Source organism: Microtus oregoni, unplaced genomic scaffold (genome assembly GCF_018167655.1).
Source record: "Microtus oregoni isolate MIOR12 unplaced genomic scaffold, Mior012 000112F_ref0000385, whole genome shotgun sequence".
NCBI classification, from domain to species: domain Eukaryota; kingdom Metazoa; phylum Chordata; class Mammalia; order Rodentia; family Cricetidae; genus Microtus; species Microtus oregoni.
The window spans coordinates 1,897,161-1,920,458 of NW_024544738.1; the positions used below are offsets into that span (position 1 = coordinate 1,897,161).

Here is a 23,298-nt window from a genome sequence, read left to right on the forward strand (position 1 = left end):
ATGAGATATGATGCATGAGTGAAAAATGAACTACTACATGCAACAGCATAGATGGATCGCACAAGCATAATGATAAACAAAACAATCCACTCTCAAATGAATACATACTATAGGATTCTATTTATATGAAGTTCGAAAACTGGCAAAACTGTTACCTATGGTGAGGGAGGTCAGTTACTGGCAGGGAGCAGAAGAAAGGCTTCTGGGGTGTTGATAATGTTCTATTTCTTGATCTGAGTGGCAGTTAAATGAATACGTTTAATTCATAAAAATTCATTCAGCTGTACAAAAACACATTCTATATTTTCTGGATGTACATAATACTTCAATGCAAAGTTTATCATAATGATAATTAAAATGGTGATGTTACCTTAGTCATTTTTCCATTAAGTATAAGTAACTAAAGTCTGAATCTAAGAACAGAAACAATAACACCAAAATGCAAGAAAACACATAGGTAAAAGGTTAAATTAATGTAAATTTACAAGAGAAGTTACTGAATTTATTACAGAAGAGAAGATCTGTGAAAATGTTATTTTGGGATTTTTATCTTACTTTTGGCTTCTTGAGACAGGATCTCACTATGTAGCCCTGGCTATCCTGGAATTCAACATGTAGTTCAGGCTAGTCTCCAACTCACAAAGAATCCACCTGCCTCTGTTTTCTGAGTACTGTGATTAAAGACATGTGTTACCATGCCTGGAGGATTTTATTTATTTATTTTTTTGAGACAGGCTCTTGCTATGTTCCCTGCTTCAGCCTCCCAGGTGCTGGGATTATAGGTGTGCTATCATTTCCAGCCTGGGACTTTTTAGAAAACAGCTTAAATCATCATCATTTACACATGCACACATGCAGGCTCATGCACGTGTGTACACACACAAACACTTCCAGTTATCAAAAGACATTTTGCTTCATGTGTGTGCCTGTGTGTATGATTGCTGTACCGGTGTAAAAGAATGCAGACAGATTGTAAAAATATATCTATAGCTTTAATGGAAAAAATAGACTTACAGAACCACGGTTCCTGCGGAGACCAGGAAAGCAGAAGTGAGCGGGCGAGCACACTCGCCAGATTTATAGGTAAACATTCGCCCGAGGTGAACTTATCCCTACAGATTGCTATTGCTTTAGAGCAGTGGTTCTCAAGTTTCTTAGTGCTGTGACCGTTTTATATAGTTCCTCATGTGGTTATAAAATTGTTTTCATTGTTACTTCATAACTAATTTTGTTACTGCTATGAAATGTAATATAAATATCTGACATGCAATTCCCAAAGGGGTTGAGACTCACAGGTTGAGAACCACTGCTTTATAGGAAATCCTAGAATACTATGGTTTTCTTTGCCAGTCACTATGGACTAGGTATAGAGACACTATGAATGGCATCAGATCACTGACCATATCAGCAAATGTTCACAAACACAAAGGTTTAAGTAATTTTGTTAGAACAACATAAGCATAGCTTTCAATTTAGATCCTTTAATATAACAGAATGTCGTAGTAACTTTCTAGGTGACTGGCTTTTGGTAAAGTACCCATATCCACTTCTCTATAGAAAGGTTTATTCACCTGTTCTTCACTAGTAGGTTCGAGTGGCTGGAATATTATTAACTCTGGCCCAAGTAAACACTGCTGTGCCACTGAGGAGTCATTGAAATGAAATTATTATTACTGTTGTTTGACCTAAAGCTTAACATAGTGTTCTTTTAAAAAATTCTTTTATTCTTTTTTTTTTAAAAAAGAGAACTATCTTTTTTCATTTTACACACCAATCCCAGTTCCCACTCCCTCCACCTATCCCACCCCACCCTACCCCCTATCCACTCCTCAGAGAGGGTAAGGCATATGGCTTTGGAGAAGGTCCAATGCCCTCCCTACTATATCTAGGCTGAGCAAGGTATCCATCCAAAAAGAATAGGCTCCCATAAAGCCAGTACAAATAGAAGGGATAAATCCTGGTGTCACTGCCAGTGGCCCCTCAGTCTGCCCCAGTCTTGCAACTGTCACCCACATTCAGAGGGCCTAGTTTGGTCCTATGCTGGTTCCTTCCCTGTATGGAAGTTGGAGTTGGTGAGCTCCCAATAGCTCAGGTAGATTGTTTCAGTGGGTGTCCCCATCATGGTCTTGACCTCTTTGCTCATATTCTCACTCCTCCCACTCTTTAACCGGATTTTGGGAGCTTAGCCCAGTTCTCCACTGTGGGTCTCTGCCTCTGTTTCCATCAGTTGCTGGATGAAGGTTCTATGGTGATATTTAAGATACTCATTAATCTGACTGCAGGGCAAGGCCAGTTCAGGCACCCTCTCCTCTATTGTTTAGGGTCTTAACTGGGATCATCCTTGTGGATTCCTGGGAATTTCTCAAGAGTCAGGTTTCTTGCTAGCCCCATAATGGCTCCCTCAATCAAAATATCTCTTTCCTTGCTCTCACCTCTGTCCTTCCACTATCTCGACTATCCTGTTCCCTCAAGTTCTCCTCCCCCCTTCCCCTTCTTTTTTCCCCTTCCCCTTCCACTCTCCCTTCTCCTTCCATCCCCAAGCTCCCAATTTTGTCAGGCAATCTTGTCTATTTCCCCTTTCCAGGTGGATCTATATATGTTTTTCTAAAGGTTCACCTTGTTACTTAGCTTCTCTTGGATCATGAACTATATAGGCTCAATGTCCTTTGCTAGCATCCACTTATGAGTACATACCATGTTCATCTTTCATGCTCATCAGGATGTTTTTTCTAGTTCCATCCATTTTTATTGACAGTGACCTTTCAGGGACTTTTCAAATGACTTTCAAATACTTTGAAAGATAGAGACTATGCTGTTTCCTAATGAGTGCCTAGAATTACTTTTGAATAATACAGAAACTATATAAAAATCACACTATAGATTTTTAAAGGTTTGAGATGAGTATTTTAAAATTAACTAGATAATAGTCTCAAAAATGCCTTTTTAAAAAAGATATGGTCTTAACTTTGTAAACTCACCACAAAATCCAGGCTGTCTTCAAACTCATGCTAACCCTTATGTCTTTGCTTTCCAAGTGCAGGATTTATAGAAGTAAACCACAACCCGTGACTTCATAAATATATGTTTAGGCATAGTCTCCTCCAAATGCCCGTTAATCTTGTTACTTTGTGATGACCTCTTCTTCCCAAATCTGTGACTTAGTGTATGAGACAGTTACCGTTTCTACGACATAATGGCATTTTCCAAATCCCACATATCTTTAACAATGTGACTCTGATATTCTTCCAGTTCTAAAGATTATTTCTCCTCTCTTTGAATAAGGGATGGCTTATGGTGGTTTTGACTAGCAGAAGTACTGCTATGAGCACCGTAAGACTGGGTCATAAAAAGGAATGCAGCCTTCACCTGGCTGTCCGGAAGGAATCATATGACTGTGCTGAGATTGTCAGACTACGAGAGAGCCAAGTTATATGTAATTCTCATGTAATGCCACTTTAAGAAAAAGGCCTTTATAGGTTTCTAAACTTGACCCCCAGCTACTGTGCAGCCTTCAAAATTCAAGTCTAGTTGCTCTGCGCTGCTAAGTTTGGGGTCAATTTACTATTAGCACTGAAACTTATAATGGGAACGAACAATATGGACAGCTTTAAACTTCAAACAACATAAAGATATATGAAATGCTTTATGTATTGTACACACTACTCAACTTTCATAAACAAAAATCAAGAGTGGTAGAATTCTGTAGCCTAAAATTGAATGGGAAAGATATGGGAAGACAGAAGGTAGAGGAAGTAGTTGAAGGTGCAAGAGGCCCAGATGCCCAGCAAAGTTAAAAGACAAGTTTGTGTACTCATGCATCATTAAGGGGTATTTTCCTTCCAACTTCATAAACTTTGCATGCATTTTGAAAGTAGTCAACAGGATCCTACATATGGAAACTGAATATGGGTCATAGGACAATAAACAATAAAGATGATCCCAATGATGTTTATCTCCAAAAAACCTTATCTCTTAGAATATTTACTATTAAAAGCATTCTCTCTCTCTCTCTCTCTCTCTCTCTCTCTTTCTCTCTCTGTCTCTCTCTCTCTCTTTCTATGTATGTGTGTGTATGCTGGGAGGTCCTACTGATTGGAGGCTGCAGTCTACCATGGCCTGGTAGCTCTCTCTGAGGTCAGCAACATGGACGCCTCCCCCATCCCCACTCCCGGCGAAAAGCATCCTGTTCTCTACCAGACCTTATTTGGAGACTGTCTTTAGGCCCTGATGCCTGTCTTATCTCTAGTATGACCCTTGACACAGTTTCCTGCAGAAGTTTTACCCTTGCTGCTGTCCATATGGTAACTAGACATTGTGCTAGGAGCATTACAATAGGACTGTGCTTCCACAGATGGTTCACTGACGTTATCTCCTGAAGAGCTATATCCATTGTGCTCACAGGCCATACAAAGCTCTCTACTGTCACTTCTGCCCCTTGTCCTTGTGGACTGGTGGTGAACAGGATGAGAGGAAAATGCCCCCCCCCCGTGTGTGTGTGTGTGTGTGTGTGTGTGTGTGTGTGAGAGAGAGAGAGAGAGAGAGAGAGAGAGACAGACAGACACTGAGGATCGAATTCAGTCTAGTAAGCATTCTAGCACTGAGCTACTCCCACGACCCCTTTTTGGAGTATTCTTGATAAGTCATTTCTTATTGGGAACTAGATATCTGGGGCATTAAAAACCTGGGGCCTTATTTAAACCTTTAGTTTTGGTGGGTTTCCAACCAAACTACTATGGTTGGTCATCAGAGTAGGAGTGGAAGTCATAGTTTACCACTTTTCCTATATGACAGGGATTTTCTGTTACTAATTGGGGTGAGTTCTGGCTCCCAAAAGGCCTTCAATGATACCTCCCTCATTGAGATTAGTAAAAATGACTGAATGGCCTTGACTGATACCACTAGGGAAGGAGGAATTCCCATTATTATCATGTAGAAATGAAAACTGTTTGTCCATTAAGTTTTTTGTCACAACCCTTAGATGGGTTGAATCATTACTGACTGTGGGGTTAAGTTAAAGTCTAGGCTTCTTACTGCATCTGTGCTGCAGGAGAGGGCAGAGTGACAGCCTAAAGTATTTTCATGGTGTTTGACTGGAGATGAACAAACATTATCTGAAAGATTTCTGTTTTGATAGGCTTTCCCTTTCCCAGTCACTAGGAAGAATAGGTTTTTCGTATTTTTTTTTAAGTTTTTCGAGACAGGGTTTCTTTGTAGCTTTGGAGCCTGTCCTGGAACTAGCTCTTGTAGACCAGGCTGGTCTCGAACTCATAGAGATCCGCCTGCCTCTGCCTCCCGAGTGCTGGGATTAAAGGCGTGTGCCACCACCGCCCGGCTTCTTATATGTTTTTTAAAATCATCACTGGCTGGTTGTTTCTCGGTTGCTACCTTTTCCAGTATTAAGTCTGAGAACAAAAAGAAAATTCAGGGAACACATGTCTGTGTTGTTTCAGAGGTTATGTCTCAAGAACCCTAGATCTTCTGCTATCTTCTTTTGAGCTTTTAAAAGACCAAGATTTGTGTTTTACAAGCTGCTCCGGACTTTTAGTTGTACTTAATGGGGGAGGGGAGTGGTCAAAGGGAAAATTCATCTATTCAATCTTTGTGGGAGTGAAATCTTGGCCAAGACTATCAAATTTAAATATGACAGCAATAGAAAGAACATATGAATATATGCATACACATAACTTTGACAACTTAGATCAAACAAACTAAGTAGTTAAGCACCCAAGTACTAAAAGTCATTCAATATGAACTAGGTAACTATGAAAGATTAAATTTATAGATAAAACACCAAAAAAGCAAATTCAGAGTATTTCACTGGAGAATTCTATCAAACATTTAAGTAAGAATTGGAGTTGGAGAGAGAGAGTTCACCAGTTAATGTCTCTTGCAAAGAACCTGAGTTTGGTTACTAACATCCATCTAGCAGCTTACTACCAGATGCTATTCCTGGCTATGAGAAATCTGTAGGTAGCATTCCATGCTTAGCTTTAATGCAGGGGGGAAGGGCTTGTGAAGGCGTAAGTCATAAACAATGCCACACCAGTTTGGAATTATGATTAATAGGGTGGTATTTATTTAAAGGGGAAAAAACTTACAGATCACTGTCCCAGACAATAGCCCTCTACGCAACCAGGAAGGGAGTCTAGTCACCAGCGGAGCAGGAAGTGAGGAGAGAGAGGAGAGGGAAGTGGCCGCTTTTTTAAAGGGAGAGAGACCACGCCCCAATGGGCTGGTATCTCAGCGGCGATAGGCTGGAGGAGTGGGAGGACCTCCCGTAACAGGCTTGGTCCTGCCCCAACTTATTGTCCCAGACTTTGTTGACTTCCCAGGGGAGCCCTTACCCGCTGGGGGTTTGGACTGGGGGGATAGTGGAGACGGGAGGAGGGATGGGGGGAATTGTGTATAGAATGTAAAATGAAATAAAAAAATCTGATGCCTATGGCCTCTACATACATCTGCATATATGTATACATACCCACACTCCTCTCTAAATGACATAATTAAAAATAAAAATAAATTTACAAAGAATCAATACTAATTTTATACAGTATCTTCTGAAAACAAAAAGGCAGAATATCCCCCAATTAAATTGAAAATTTTAACATAATACTTTTATTAATTTGAAATTTTTAATATATTTCTGATTTATTTTATTACAGTCAGCCTTCACTCTCCTTGTGAATTCCTCCAAGATCCATCTCCTACCTCCCTCCTAACTTCATGCCCTTTATTTTTGTAGCCCACTGAGTTCAATTTGTGTTCCCCATATATTCATGGGTATGGGAGCATGATCAACCTGTCAAGGGACCATATCGTTAAAAAAAATGACTTTTCTCCAATGGCTACCAACTGCCATTAACTCCTCAAATAGAGGTGGAGGACTTAAGAATTCCCTCCTCCTTCCATATCAGGCTGACTGGACCTTGATCTTGTTCAGGCTTCATGTGGATATTTTCTGAATATGACAGACTGTGGCATTCACGAACTCACAGCAGCTTTGGAAGCCTGCACAAGGCCTCCCCAACTTTTTTATTAGGGGTGTATCACCTCCATAATATAACAATAAAAATACCATGAGAAAAGAAAACAGAGCTTTTTTCATGTCAGGAATACAGACAAGAAAATTCTTAACAAAATATCATCAAATTATATCAAGCATTATACCAAAAAAATTCTAAATCCAAATTAACTGGGTGTCATGGACTGAACTGTGCCATTCCAAGCCAAAAAAACCTAACCTCAATGTGACTGTGTTTGGAGACAGGGATAGTTAAAGTTAAATGAGTCTATATAGATAAAGCTCTAATCCAATAGGACTATTGCCCTTATCAAAGAAAGAATTGATTCTCTCTACATGTTCACTAAGAAAAGGTCATAATAGCAGGAAGGACTAACACCCTTATTAGGAGTTAAATCCTACTGGATCTTGATCCTTAGAAGTTCAGCCTTTAGAATTTTGAGAAATAAGTTTCTGCAGTTAAAGGCATCCAACCTATGAGATTTTATTATGCAACCCAAGCTATTATAGGAAGACTTATTTCAACAAAACAAGTCTATTCAATATTCAAAAACTTCCGTCACAATCTACGTTATTAACAGGCTAAAGGTGATAATCCCACGTTTCTATCATTTGATACAGAATGAGTATATGAGATGAAAAAACTTATAATAGATTAGGAGCAAAGGTGAGTTTCTTCAACTTGATAAACAACATCTATAAAAACCGTAAAAATTAATATTATGCTTAATACTGAAAGACTAAATGGTTTCTACCTAAGACTGGAGAGACAGTAAGAGTCTCTGTTCTCAATGTGATACTGGAAATTTTAGCCACTGCAATAGTCAAAGAAAATAAAAGATGAAGAGACTATGAAGGAAGAAGGAAAACAATTTTATTTTCAGGTGACGTGATAGTATATGTAGAAAAATCCCAAGGACCTGAGAATTTAGTGGCTCATGCCTATAATCATAACACTCAGGAAGCTCAGGTAGGAAGACTGCTCATGAGTTCAAGGCCAGGCTGGGCTGTAAGCAAGACCCTATCTCATAGTTTGCTTTTTTTTTAAAGGTTGCTGGAGAGATGGTTTAGGCATTAAGAGCACTGTCTGCTTTTGGAAGACCTTGTTCAATTTCCAGCACCTACATGGATGCCCACACTGTCTCAAACGCCAGTCTCATGGGATCCAAACGTTTTTCTGGCCTCTGTGGACACTGCACCAACATATATGCAGGTAAAACACCCATACATAAAACAAATAAATACAAATTAAAAATAGCTTTAAAAAGACATACAAAGAGGCAAACGCCTATATGCATAAGAAATAAAATAATTGAAAAAAATTTAAAAAGTGAAATTATGAAATTTGCTGAAAATGGATGGAACTGGAAAATATTGAGGTAACCTAGACACCCAAAGACAAATGTTCTGTGTTCTCTTTCATATGTGCATTCTAGCTTTGAAAATGTAGATGCTGTGTTAACCTAGAGTGTCTGTAAAGACCAGAAATCTAGAAAAGTGCCTTAAAGAGGAGGAAATAGTCGGACATAGTAATACAAAAGATAACTCAAACTTAGGAGATACGAAAAATCCATATAGAAACCTAACTACTAAAAGAGCTGGAGAATAGAGAGAAGTGCTGTAAAACTCTTGGACATGATATGGCTACTGCATTCATGAAACCACAGCAACTATGATTAACTTCAGAAGAGCTACAAAATATTTGGTTCTTCAATGTTCCATCATGGACAGGGAGCAGCTTAAGAAGCAGCACTCTTCCCTTGAGTAATGAGCTATTAGCAGTTAATGGCTACTGAGGAAGAAGATCCATTTTCTTCAGTGGTGTAGCCAGTAGATGTTGCCTATGCTCTAGTAAATAACCTTCTACTCATGCTTATATAAGCAACCCTAATTAAGTTTGAAAAATACACACTAAAGCAGGAGGGTTATTTGTTGGGAAGAAGTGCTTTAATAGGAATAGGAGGGGGATTAGAAAGAGAATTAGAAAGTTGTAAATAATCAAAGTATATTTGCATAAAATTGACAAAGAGTAAACTTTAAAAATTAACTCAAAAGAGATCATACATTTAAATGTAAAGTATAATAACTATAAAATTGTTAAAAGAAACACATGTGAAACTCTTTGAAATGGATGGAAGGTAGGTGAAAATTCATAGATTTGACACTAAAAACATCCTAAAAGAAAAAAAAAGGACCTGGAGTAAAAATACCTTTACTTTCTAAAAGACTATTAAAAGAATGAAAAGACAATTTGCATCCATAGTAAGCTGTAAGAAAGTAAATACAAACCACATTTTTTGAGGCAGAGGCTGTCTATCCTAGAACTAGATAGTAGACCAAGCTGGCCTTGAACTACCAGAGATCTGCCTGCACTGTCTCCCAAGAGGTAGGATTAAAGATGTGCACTGTCACACTGGGAGCAAACTATATATCTGACAAATGATTCATATTGTAAATGTAAAAATAGTTCGAAGACTCAATAATATTACTAACTCAATATTAATAATGCTGTCAAGGTGGCTCCATAATTAAGGACACTTGCCACCAAGCCTAATGACCTGAGATTAATTTCTTGATCCTACATGGAGTTGGAGAGAATTGACTTCTGAAAGTTATTCCCTCACCTCCACATACAAGTGTGTGCGACTAAAAAATTAAAAAGCAAAAAAAAAAAAAAAAACCCACAATGAATCAGAAAATTGTCAAACATCATGAAGATACATTCCACTAAAGAGAATCAGGTCATATACAGAAGCCAGTCTTGCAGCCATTTGATGTTATGGGATCAAATAAGCCTGATACAATAATATAAAACTTAATTAATTTGATTTTATTTTTTGAGTTAGTGTCTCATTATGTCCAGGTTGGCTTAGAACTTTTGCTTCCTAAATATTGTACACACCAACCTGGTTAAATTTGTCTTTTTTTTTAATTAAAACTTTCTACCTCCTTTAAATTTGTCTTTGAAAATATAGATGAAGGCATAAAAATGTATTTTTTCAATATTCTAATATCATGTCATAAAGACTTAATTTTTACTTTTTATTGATTTGTTTGTTTATATTTTTAATTTTTTTTTGTTTTTCAAGATAGGGTGTCTCTGTAGTTTTGGAGCCTGTCCTGGAACTTGCTTGTAGACTAGCCTGGTCTCAAACTCACAGATATCTGACTGTCTCTGCCTCCTGAGTGCTGAGGTAAGAGACATGTGCTGCCACCATCAGGCAAGACTTAATTTTTGAAGGTGGCCTACAAAGGCCAAAGAAACCATAGAACAGTTTGGCTTCTGAAAAATATGGTTATTAAGAGTAGCAGGTGCAATAAGCAGTTATAACTGAGATCAGGTACTTCAAACATAAAGTTCCAATTCTGTAATTGAGCCTCTAAATATGGTTGATTACTACTTAAAGCCAAAGGGGAATATTCAAAGAATCTTACAAAAGTACAAACTCCAGGGGCTAGGAAGACATGAGGTGGTAAAGTGCATGCTTTACAAACACAAGAACCTGTGTTTGATATATAGGACCCTCATAAAATAAGCAAACAACAAAAAAAGAAGCCTGGCATAGTGGTGTGTTCTTGTAATCTCAACACTGGGAAAATGGAGACAGGCTGATTCCCTGGGGCTTACTGGGAATTCTCCAGTCATCATATTTGGAGAATTTCAGACCAAGGAGACACTGCCTTTAAAAAAGAAAAAAGAACCGGGAAATGGTGGCGCACGCCTTTAATCCCAGCACTCGGGAGGCAGAGGCAGATGAATCTCTGTGAGTTCGAGACCAGCCTGGTCTACAAGAGCTAGTTCCAGGACAGGCTCCAAAGCTACAGAGAAACCATGTCTCGGAAAAAAAAAAAAAAAAAGATTAAGGCTTCTTCCTCTAAGCAGCTTGAGGTGACTTAATTAAATAGTTTACTATTTTCTTGGCCCAGAAAACTCTATAAAACCATACAAATAAAGAGGATCAAATCTTTGTGTTCCCTTGAAGCTGTCTAGGTCATCAAGGGCATGCATATCAGAAAAGATTAACTATGTCACTTTAAAAAAAGTAATGTGTGCCTTTCTGGTAGTATATTGTGCCCAGGTCAAGCAGTGGGGCTGGACTGGGTCTGTGTTTCAAAAACAACGCTGAATTTTTGCTCCATATACTTAAAAATACACAGAATAATGCTGAACTTAAGGTTTTAGATGTAGAATCTGTAGTCATTGAACACATACAGGTTAACAAAGTATCTAAGAAGGGCTGTTGAACTTAGAGTTCATGGTCTGATTAACCCACACATGAATGGCCTCTGTCACACTGAGATGATCATCACTAAGAATGAACAAATTGTTTTTAAGTCAGAAGTTGCACAGAATGAAAAGGTATCCCTGAAGAAGTACGAACACTTATGGCTTGGGAATAAATTTAGCATAAAATAAATACAAATCAAAATTCATATAAAAAAGATGGATGTCACCTGAAGAATGACATCCAAGGCTGTTTTTGGAACTCCACATGCTTGTACTTAAATGTGCACGTGTGCATACACACACAGACACACACATGCTAAATTCAATTAAGTTCAGCAAATATGATTAACATATTCCATAAAAATTGTTCCCAAAGTGTCATACTCTAGACTATTGGTATAAACACTGTGCGAGAAACTGCTAGACATGTCTGTAATTCCAACACTTGGGAATCCCAGCACAGGAGGTGGCAAGGAGCTACACAGTGATACCCTATGTAGATCAACAAAACAAATCAAACTTAAGCCTCACACTTCAGAGTTACCAAATCAAAAACTCTGAGGATATGATTTAAAAGTCTTCTTTGAGACTAGGTTCACTATGTGTAGCCATGGCTAGTCTGGGAACTTGCTATGTAGTAATAGAGATAAGTTTGTCTGCCTCTGCTTCACAAATACAGGGATAAAAGGCATGTACCACCATGCCTCCAGCAAGAAATCTGCTTTAACATATCTTTTAGGTACCTTTGCTAAGCAAAGGAAATATATATTACAAAATTACTGATACCTTCTAAGAAACTGAAAATACAATCTACCTATCAAGTTCTGAATTTCGTTAAGGAATTTATATGATCATTAATTAATTTAGTAGCTTACCTTGATCAATTAAAATTAAGGGCTTTATAAGATAGGCAAAGAACTATGGGAAACAGAGGGTATTTACTAAAAATTATAACATATAAAATGATAAATATCCTAAACTCTCAGAAGAAATATTAGAGCAGAGTGCTCATATGACTTAGGGAGTATATGTCTCGGTGAGAGGAAGCTAACTCTCAGTGTCTAAATTTACTCTTATTAAACCATCCTAATTTTGTTGTGCTACTTATCAGATAGATATAATTTTTAAAGTAGTACATTCTCCACTTAACTTGCAAAAATTAAACTCACCCCAATAAAGTATATTTGATATACTGACTTAATATCAAGGCCAAACATTGAGGTGTTTCAATAATCCTTGGAGTGTTAATGGAAAATACAGTACTAGGGCCATTATATTTATGTAAAAAACAGCAAAGGCATGAAAATATGCCCCTCGCTCTTCTTTTTCATTCCTGGTGTTACTCTGTTTAGGAAGTAGGAGACGGTATCAATGATAAACAAGTGAAGCTTGGAACGTGTGTTAAACTAGAAAGGGTTTGGGAGTTTTCCTTAACTGAGTGTGGGGTGCCTGGGCCTGCATTCCTAGAAGTGATTCAATAGGCACTTCTAGAGCATTAGCAGGACGTATAAACATGCTGACAAGAGTAGAGAAATTGGGGATGTTTATCTCTAGCCTTTAAGAACTAACATGTGCTAGGTGGTGGTGGCACACACCCTTAATGCCAGCACTCGGGAAGCAGAGACAGGTAGATCTCTGTGAGTTCAAAACTAGTCTGGTCTACAGAATGAGTTCTAGGACAGGCTCCAAAGCTACATAGAGAAATCCTGTCTTGAAAAACAAAACAAACAAACAAAACAAAATAGAAAGAAACTAACATGTATTAGGCATGATGACATACGCTTGGAATCCCAGTACTCAGAGGGCGAAGGCAGAAGAACAGTAGTTTGAGGCTATTCTGGGCTATACAGTAAGTTCAAGGCCTGCCTAGACTATATAGTGAGACACTACCTCAAATAAAGTACTTTATTAAGTAGTAGAAATAAATGTAGAATGAGATTTATACTTTCTTACAGTAACCAACACGTTCTACCATTCCTTCATCTGGAGCTGTGTGTTCTATTTATTAATTCTTGCATTCACTCAGAATTATACTGAACATTCTACTTCACGTCAGACTTGTGGAGAGCACTGGGAACACCAAAATCAGTAGGATAAAATGGTTTCTAAAACCAGCATTACTTTGAAGAGCTTACAAATTCCTTTGGAATAAAATCTCTTTTCCACAAAATCTGTCTTTCTATCTTAACTGTTTTCAAGTCTTTGAAGTGAAGGTTATGTGCTTACAGTCACCCCAATTATTCTATTACTCCCTTTTCATTTGAGTTCCTGTTTTAGAAGCTATATGCTTTGGTTACTTACTAGTAGTACCATCACTGATGAGACTCCACTTACATTGAAGCAATTTCCTATGAGAAAGTTATCTCTTCAATTAGTCTTCAAAAGAAGACTAATTAGTCTTCAAAAGACTAATAAATGCTACTGATGGCTGAGTCAGATATGTAAATCTTGGGGAAATCTTTTCCTAATTTTAGATTGGACTTCAGAGCATTTCATCTTATAAATTTCTTAGATAAATGAGCTGAAATTTATTGATCAATCACGACCTGGTTTAATAGTTAGGTTAACTTTGTACATTAGAAATGTGTAGCTACTCCTCAGTTTCGCCACAAGAAAACACACAAAAAACTAAAAGAGCTCTTTTCCTAAGTCAAAGTTGTAAACATGCCAATACCTGAGAGAAGGTGTTGGAACAGAGTCTGGACTGGCTGGCACTTGTACTCCCTTTTCCCACTCTTCTTTCCATGTGTCAGTAAAGAGGTAATAGCTGTCAGGACTAACATGGTGAGAGTCAGGGATTTTCATCGCACTGATGAGGTCCTTTCGGAATACCTGGGAAGACACATTGCACATACTTTAAAATCACTATGAAACTGATACTGTTTAATGTTCTTTTAAAAACAATTATCCTAGAGAAAAAAATAAAAATAATTATCCATGCTCAATATCTATTTCTTTCTTTTTTTTAATAAATATTTATTTATTTATTATGTATACAATATTCTGTCTGTGTGTATGTCTGCAGGCCAGAAGAGGACACCAGACCTCATTACAGATGGTTGTGAGCCACCATGTGGTTGCTGGGAATTGAACTCAGGACCTTTGGAAGAGCAGGCAGTGCTCTTAACCACTGAGCCATCTCTCCAGCCCTCAATATCTATTTCTATTAGGAGAAACATCTCCTGATTCCTAAATGGGCATGACAACTTCTGTTTGGGAAGATTTGGCATACTGACTGGATTTACTTTAATGAAGGGTAAAAGGAGTCCTTCCATCATTTTTTTGGCTCCTTGAATTTAAATAAACAATTGTAGGTTATTCCAAAGAAGCCTTTTTATTTTAATAAAAGACTGGATTTAATTTAATGAAGGGTAAAAGGAGTCCTTCCATCATTTTTTGGCTCCTTGAATTTAAAGAAACAATTGTAGGTTATTCCAAAGAAGCCTTTTTATTTTAATAAAAGAAACAATCATTAACTCTCTTAAAGTAACACATATCTCCTGATAATTTACAATTATTTAGGCATTATCTCATTTAAAATTTTACTTAGAAATAATTATACTGAGACCACCATGGCCTACAGTCTTAAATCCTGTACAAAAAAATTATAAAAATGGCACAGCATTCTTATGTATTCTTCAGTTAGTTTTGCACAATATTAACATCTTAAATACAGGGTAAATTGCTCATTTTTTTTTGTTTTGCTTTGACACAGGGTCTCATTGCATAGCCCTGACTGACCTCGAACTTGCTAGGTAGATCACCAGTTTGGCCTCAAATTAAGTGATTCTTCTGCCTCTGGATCTTAATGTTGGGACTAAGGGCATATGCCAGGATACCTGGCCTTAGAATAAATTTATCTAAACCATAAATATTCTTATTTAATTTTGAAAAAAGATCACACTAGCTAAGGTTGATCTAGAACTTGCAGGAATCCTCCTACTTCAAGCCTTGTAATTGCTGGGATTACAGGCCCAAGTTGTTACACTGGCTCCTAAACTAATAAATTAACATTACAGTATACTATTGCCTAATCTATAGACTTCAATTTTCACCATTTTTCCTTAGCATCTTTTTGCTTTGGAGTTCAACCCAGGATTCTGCATTACAACATAGTTGTACCTTCCTAGAATCTTCTAATCTGTGACAATGTCTCAATCTTTTCCTGTCTTTCATGACACTTGAAGAGTATTTGTAAGATATTTTGGAGTGTGTTCTGCCAATTGGGATTTGTCTGTTAATATATCAGAGATGTTAAATGTCTTCTTTACTGAAATATGACTACTCAGTTCAGACAGTATCTTGTCAAATTCCTTCAGATGTTGTCTTACTGGTTTTCATTGCTGTTAGGTTAGCATATTTTCCTTTTGTAATGTAAATATCTTAGACTAGACACTTAGAAGCCTAAAAATACCTTGCTTCTCAAATTGTAAATAGTTGCTTGTTTCCTATTTAAAGGAAATTATTGATGTTTTTTTTTTTTTTTTGTTTTTTCGAGACAGGGTTTCTCTGTGGTTTTGGAGCCTGTCCTGGAACTAGCTCTTGTAGACCAGGCTGGTCTCGAACTCACAGAGATCCGCTTGCCTCTGCCTCCCGAGTGCTGGGATTAAAGGCGTGCGCCACCACCACCCGGCTGAAATTATTGATGTTTTATAAAAATATTTTATCTTATTCTGGATATGTACTTCCAGGGTACCTGAGGAAGGTATATTTTTTTTAAGATTTATTTATTTATTTATTTATTTATTTATTTATTTATTATGTATACAACATTCCTTCTATGTATGCTTGCATGCCAGAAGAGGGCACCAGATTTCATTATAAATGGCTGTAAGCCACCATGCGGTTGCTGGAATTGAACTCAGGACCTCTGAAGAGCAGTCAGTGCTCTTAACCTCTGAGCCATCTCTCCAGCCCGGAAGGTATATTCTTTACTGTCTATTTTGGTAAAAATGCAATTTGATAGATATTAGTTAGATCTACTTTACTATGTATGTTCTTTAGAACTTCTATTTTCTGATTTGTTTTCATTTACTTAATCTTTACTTTAGTCTGATACTTTAAGATATATTCCGTTTAACTTTTCCGCCTGTGGTGCTGGACATAACCCTGGGCTTCACATCTACCACTGAGCTGCTTTATCTATTCTCCCATTTTGTTGTTTGTTTTTTTTTGTAAAGCAGGACTTAATACTGTAGTCCAGGCTGGTCTCAAACTTGAGGCAATCCTCCTGCCTTAGCCTCCTATGTACTAGTATTATAGACATGAACCACCGTGCATAATTCTTCAACTGTATCATATTTTACAATTACATGCATTATAGTTTTCTGTTTCTTTCTTTCTCCATCAGATGCGCATTTTTTTTACTCACATGCAAACACAAGTGCATGTTTGCGCACCTAGAGATACATTACACTTCAGAAAGTTGATAGTTTTATTCTAGTTTTCTTTATACTCAAGACTTTATTTTAGCCAGCTTATCCATGTTTTTCACTATCAGTGAATTACTCAAGGGTAAGAAGGATATGAGTAAGTATGATGTGGCAGGTAAGAGACTCCTAGTGAAGGATTATTGGAGTCAGAGGGGTCAAGGACACCACAAGAAAACCTACAGAATCACTAACCTGGGCTCAGGGGCTCACAGAGTCTGAAACAACAACCAGGACTGACTTAGGCCCTCTGCATATATGTTACATTTGTATAGCTTGGTCTTCTTGTGGGATTCCTAACCGTGGGAGCAGAGGCTGTTTCTGACTTTTTGCTGGCGTTTGGGACCATCATCCTCATACTGGGCTGCCTTGTCCAGATTTCAACTTGATATGTCATATTTGGTTGGTATCTATGGGAGGCCTGCCCTCCTCTTAATAGAAATTGAGGAAAGTGGATTGGGGGGGGGCAGAGGGGATGTGGGAGGGGGACTAGGAGGAGAGGAAGGAGAAGAAAGAGTGACTTGGTTGTAAATAAAGAACTAAAAAATTATGTAGGATCTAAATATATAAATCCAAAATATAAAGTAGGGTGGAGATGTAGTTCAATAATACAGTACTTGTCTAGCATGCACAAGGCATAGGTTCAATATCTAATACTTATGAAAAACCTAAAATATAAAGCAAATACATATAAGCCCATATTAAAAATTATATAATTAAAATTTTTTTCATTTATTTATTGAGTACACATGGTGTGTGTGTGGATGTGCCATAACTCAAGTGTCACGGTCAGAGGACAACTTGCTGGAGTTGGTTCTCTCCTTCTACCATGTGACTTCTGGAGGTAGAATTAGGTTCTCAGACTTGGCACCAAGTGCCTTTACCCACTGAACCATCTTATCAGTCCTATATTTTTTTTAAGTCAGTGAGAAGTTATAAATTTCTACAGAATATCATCAAATGTATTTGTTAACTCCTTCAGCAAGTGAATCTTTGCCTAACATCATTCCTGTCCTGTATTTTAGTATACCAGTCTTAGTGAAAAGAACAAGATAAAGGGAGAAAAAAAGTAATGTTATACTGGAGAAACCTCATGTTAATCAAATAATAATCCTTGATATAATGTTACAAGAAGGGCTCTTCATCCCATTATATCATTCTCCCAAAACTTAATTATAGTCTAATCATAAGACAAATATGGGAAAACCCAAACTAAAGAAAATTCTATTGAACACTCAATATTGTTCTTAAAATGGTTTTTTAAGATTTATTCTCATATGTGTATGAGTGTTTTGTCTGCATATATGTATGTATAATACATGTGTGCCCAGTGCCTGAGAAGGTATCAGATCCCCTGGAAGTGGAATTACAGATGGTTGTGAGCTTTTGAAGAAAAGCCAGTGTTCTTAATTGTGAGAATGAGTGGAACCTATGATTTGCTTCTAACCATAGACTATTGCAAATGTTTTAGAAGATAAAACAATTAAAAAATACTGATGTCATATAAAATTTCAGTCTAGCATATGGGATAGAAAGATTCTCTTTGTTGCCTCTGAGAAAGTGGCCCTGTTGTGAGAGAAGGCCAAATTGCAAGAAACTATAAAATCTTTTAGGTACTGGGTGCTTTCTGTCAAAAGACTGCAAGAAAACAAGGATTTCAAGTCTTTCAGCTTCAAGGAAAGGAATTCTGCCTATAACTTGAAAGTGAATTCTTTTCGAATCTCCAGTGAGAACATCCCAGTGAACACAGAGTTTGCAGCCTTAAAAGACTTTGAACACAGAATCTAGCCACACTTAGTACAGACTACTTACTCACAGAAACTGAGATAATAAATGTATACTATTTTAAGCCATAAATCTTGTGATTATTGCCAATGCAGGAACAGATAACTAATGCACTCTTTTTTCCTTTCTAGCCAAAAATGTTTACTCCTACTAAAACTGAAGGAGCACAGGGTCAATTTTTCATAATTTAATTTCCACTGAGGAAAGTCTGTATGATCCACTAAATGCAAGTACAGTTCTGATAGTTTGATGATCTTGGGGCAGATGACCAGCATAGGAGAAGTGAGCTAGTAGTATTTGAAAAGCTGTCAGGACTCAGTCCTTCCCTCTCCAAATACAACCTCTTTACCTAGCCTCTTCTTGTACTATCTCCCATCCTCTAATGTAACTTTTTTCAACACTAGGCTATAAGAGTTTGAGATACTTCATAGATCTCCAAGTCTAGCTCTCTTTGATTTCCTGGTTCGGGGAGGACAGCTGTAGAGCTGGGAACTAATTCCTCAAATGAAATCAGTGTGAAGAGAGTGTCTGGGTCCCTGGCTAGAGGGCCCTATTCTCTAGGCCCTCGCCCTTGGAGGTACATCTGTGCCCCATCCCCACCCAGAAAAGTTCCAGAGGCCTGAGAGGAGACTCCCCACACCTGCAACCATCCCCTACTGCATCTGAGACCATCAGAGCCTTGGCCCCACTTACACTTTGAGAGGTGAGTGTCTGGATTCCCAGCTGGAAGGCCCTACCCTCTAAGCCCTAGACCTTAATATTAATCTACATATCTATAAATACCTGATGTTTGACAAAGAAGTCAAAAGTATACAATGGAAGAAAGAAAGCATCTTCAACAAATGGTGCTGGCATAACTGGATGTCAACATGTAGAAGAATGCAAATAGACCCATATCTATCTCCATGCACAAAACTCAAGTCCAAATGGATCAAAGACCTCAACATAAATCCAGTTACACTGAACCTAACAGAAGAGAAAGTGGAACGTACACTTAAACGCATTGGCACAAGAGACCACTTCTTAAATATAACCCCAGTAGCACAGACACGGAGAGTAACAATAGGTAAATCGGACCTTCTGAAACTAAGAAGTTTCTGTAAGGCAAAGGACATGGTCAACAAGACAAAACAGCAACTTATAGAATGGAAAAGAATCTTTACCAACTCCACATCTGATAAGAGGGTTGATCTCCAAAATATATATTAAAAAAAACCTCCTAAAGAAACTAGATATCAAACTACAAAATAATCCAATTTTAAAAATGGGGCACTGAACTGAACAGAGAATTTTCAACAGAGAAATCTCAAATGGCCAAAAGACACTTAAGCAAATGCTGAACATACTTAGCCATCAGGGAAATGCAAATCAAAATGACTCTAAAATACCATCTTACACCTGTCAGAATGGCCAAGATCAAAAACACTAATGAAAGCCTTTGCTGGAGAGGATGTGGAGTAAGGGGAACATTCCTTCATTGCTGGTGGCAGTGCAAACTTGCTCAGTCACTTTGGAAATCAGTATGGCAGTTTCTGAGAAAATTGGGAATCAATCTACCTCAAGACTCAGCAATACCACTTTTGGGTATATACCCAAAGGATGCTCAATCATACTACAAGGACATGTGCTCAATTATGTCCCTAGCATTATTTATAACAGCCAGAACCTGGAAACAACCTAGATGCCCCTCAACCGAAGAATAGATAAAGAAAGTATGATATATATATTATAATACACACATACACACACACACACAATGGAGTACTACTCAGTGGTAAAAAACAATAACATCTTGAAATTTGCAGACAAATGGAGGGAATCAGAACAAAAACCATCCTGAGTGAGGTAACCCAGACTCAGAAAGACAAACATGGTATGCACTTACTCCTAAGTGGATATTAAACATAAAGCAAAGGATAATCAGTCTATAGTCCACAACCCCTGAGAAGATAGGAAACAAGGAGAACCCTAAGAGAGACATACACGGATTCCCCAGGAGAGAGGAAGTAGACAAGATCTCCTTCATAAACTGACAGCATGGGGGAGGGTATTACGGGAGTGGGTAGGAAAACATGAGGGTTCGGGAAGGTTGAGCTGGGTGAAGGACAGAGAGGGAGAGCAAGGAAAGAGATACCTTGAAAGAGGGAGCCATAATGGGGTTAGCGAGAAACAAGGCACTATGGAAATTCCCAGGAATCCACAAGGATGACCCCAGCTAAGAATCTAAGCAATAGTGGAGAAGCCACCTTATCTGTCCTTCCCCTGTAATCAGATTGATGACTATCTTAATTGTCATCATAAAACCTTTATCCAGTAACTGATGGAAGCAGATGCAGAGATCCACAGCTAAGCACTGGGCTGAACTCCTGGAGTCCAGTCATAGAGAGGGAGAAAATATTATGAGCAAAGGAGTCAAGACCATGATGGGGAAACCCACAGAAACAGCTGACTCAAGCTAGTGGGAGCTCACTGACTCCAGACTGACAGCTGGGGAACCTGCATAAGACTGTACTAGGCCCTCTGAATATGGGTGACAGTTGAGGGGCTTGAGCAGTCTGTGGGGCCACTAGCAGTGGAATCAGAATCTATCCCTAGTACATGAACTGGCTTTTTGGAGCTCATTCACCTTGTTCAGCCTAGATTGTTCGGCCTCAAGTGATGTGACAGAGTTTGTTGGCTCACCATGGGAGGCCTCACCCTCTCTGAGGAGTGGATAGGGGGTTGTGGGGTGGGGAGAAGGTAGGGGGAGTGAGAGGATGGGAGAGAGGAATTGGGATTGGTATGTAAAATAAAATTGTTTTAAAAATAAAAATAACTCCAGTCAAACAAAAAACAAAAAAAAAGAAATCAGTGTAAAAATTACCATCTCATAAAAGAGAAATGAAATATTTCTTAGAAACTAAGTACAATTACCAGAAAATGAGCCTATCTATCCAGTGGTATATATTTTACTTTGCACATTTTCAAATTCTGGGTATTGTAAGTATGTTGGAAGAAGGTAGATATTGGCTTTTAAATGTGAAATTAAATATTTAATCTCACCTCAGCAGACTTCTTATGTTCCTTGGGATTTTTTGACATCTTCCTATACATTAAGCTAGAAGTAAAGGAAGTAGAAGGACCTGCAAAAGATAATTAGAAAAAAATACTGAAACATATTAACCACTACTTTAAATAAATGTTAACTAACTAGATATATGAAAGACAGGAGATCACATAGATATCATACTAATGAAGAAAAAATTCAATTGTGCCCAAGAGAGAGAATCTTAATGGAGTTAAACATTAGTGACTACCCAGACTATAAAAGCTTTAATAATGACTGTGAAGATTCAACTTGGTGTTAATCCTAATTCATGTTCTGCCAGGAGAAAACGATCTATCAACAAACAACCACCACCTCCCCAAAAAATTATAGAAAAAACTAAGAATGTGGTACAAATAATCTTTTAGAAGCATGGGATAAAACTGGACTCTCTGAACATGGCGAACAATGAGGGCTGATGAGACAGACGCAAAGGACAATGGCACGGGGTTTTGATCCTACGTAATGTGATGGCTTTGTGGGAGCCTAGCCAGTTTGGATGTTCACCTTCCTAGATATGGACGGAGGGGGGAGGACCTAGGTCTTACCACAGGGCAGGGAACCCTGACTGCTCTTTGGACTGGAGAGGGAGGGGGAAAGGAGTGGGGGGAGGGGGAGAAGGGTGGGGGGAGGGGGAGAAGGGTGGGAGGAGGGGGAGGGAAATGGGAGGCTGGGAGGAGGTGGAAACTTGTTGTTTTTTTTTCTCCTTTTCTCAATAAAAACAAACAAACAAACAAAAAACAAATAATCTTTTAGCACTTACCTAAGGGTACTGTTAAGATTTTAAACAAATCAATGTTTGACCCACAACCAAATATTTAGCACCATAGTTATAATCAAAATCAGGATCTATAGTTTATATTCCCAATACTTTTTTCTTCCTTTCAGAAGTTCTATTAAAGCATTGGTAGATTTAGCTTTTGTTACACTCATATTTAATGTAAAAAGGTGTTATATTACATATAAACCAATTCTATTTATTTTTTTAATTTTTTTCTATTTAATTTATACATTTCTAATGAAATTAAATAAATAAAAAATGGATCTTGACCTTTCCTTTTCAGAAAGATTTAAATTGTTGAAGGAAGCACGCAACAGTTTATTCTCAAGTCAAAGAAGATATCCTCAGTTGGCAAAGATACACAGGTTACTAGCTAGTTCTACTCACACTCATCTGAACTCTCACTGCTGCTGAAAGGTCTCTATCGTTTCATCATGGTGCATCCTAGGAAAGAGAACAACACTGAGTGAAATGATCAATATAGACTTGTACTAGATGTCAGCCCACACCGAGAAGCTGACATTAAAGAACTGCTATGAATTCAAAGCCAGCCTAAATTATAATAGTGAGACTATCCCAACAAATTAATTCAAAGAATTCCAAAGGTTGAGTGAGACCATAACATTAGTCCAAACTACAGATGCTGAGTGGTACACTGCTGGCCAGAATCAAATTAGGGGGTGTCAGCTGAGTTATCTCCAGTTAGAGACCCCAATAAGAACATGAAAAGAAAAAGCAGTCATGAAGGCGTAACTTTCAAAGGCCTAGGTTGAAAGGCATAAGAAAATGGCTGAAAGGAAACACACCTCATTTTTTAAGAGAATGACCACACAGTCTTTCTTCCTGCCTCCTTTCCTTTTTCCTTGTTCCTATTTTCCAAACAAGAAGCCTAATCTACGCCAGGCAGTGGTGACTCGTGCCTTTAATTCCAGCACTTGGGAGGCAGAGGCAGGTGGCCTCTGTGAGTTC

The 23,298-nt window shown here is 38.0% G+C and overlaps 1 pseudogene; it reads right to left on the bottom strand.

The window, feature by feature from the left end:
- The window catches only part of LOC121443741, a 54,327-nt pseudogene extending 31,562 nt beyond the window's left edge, over positions 1 to 22,765 (bottom strand).
- Positions 22,766 to 23,298: the final 533 nt, after the last annotated feature.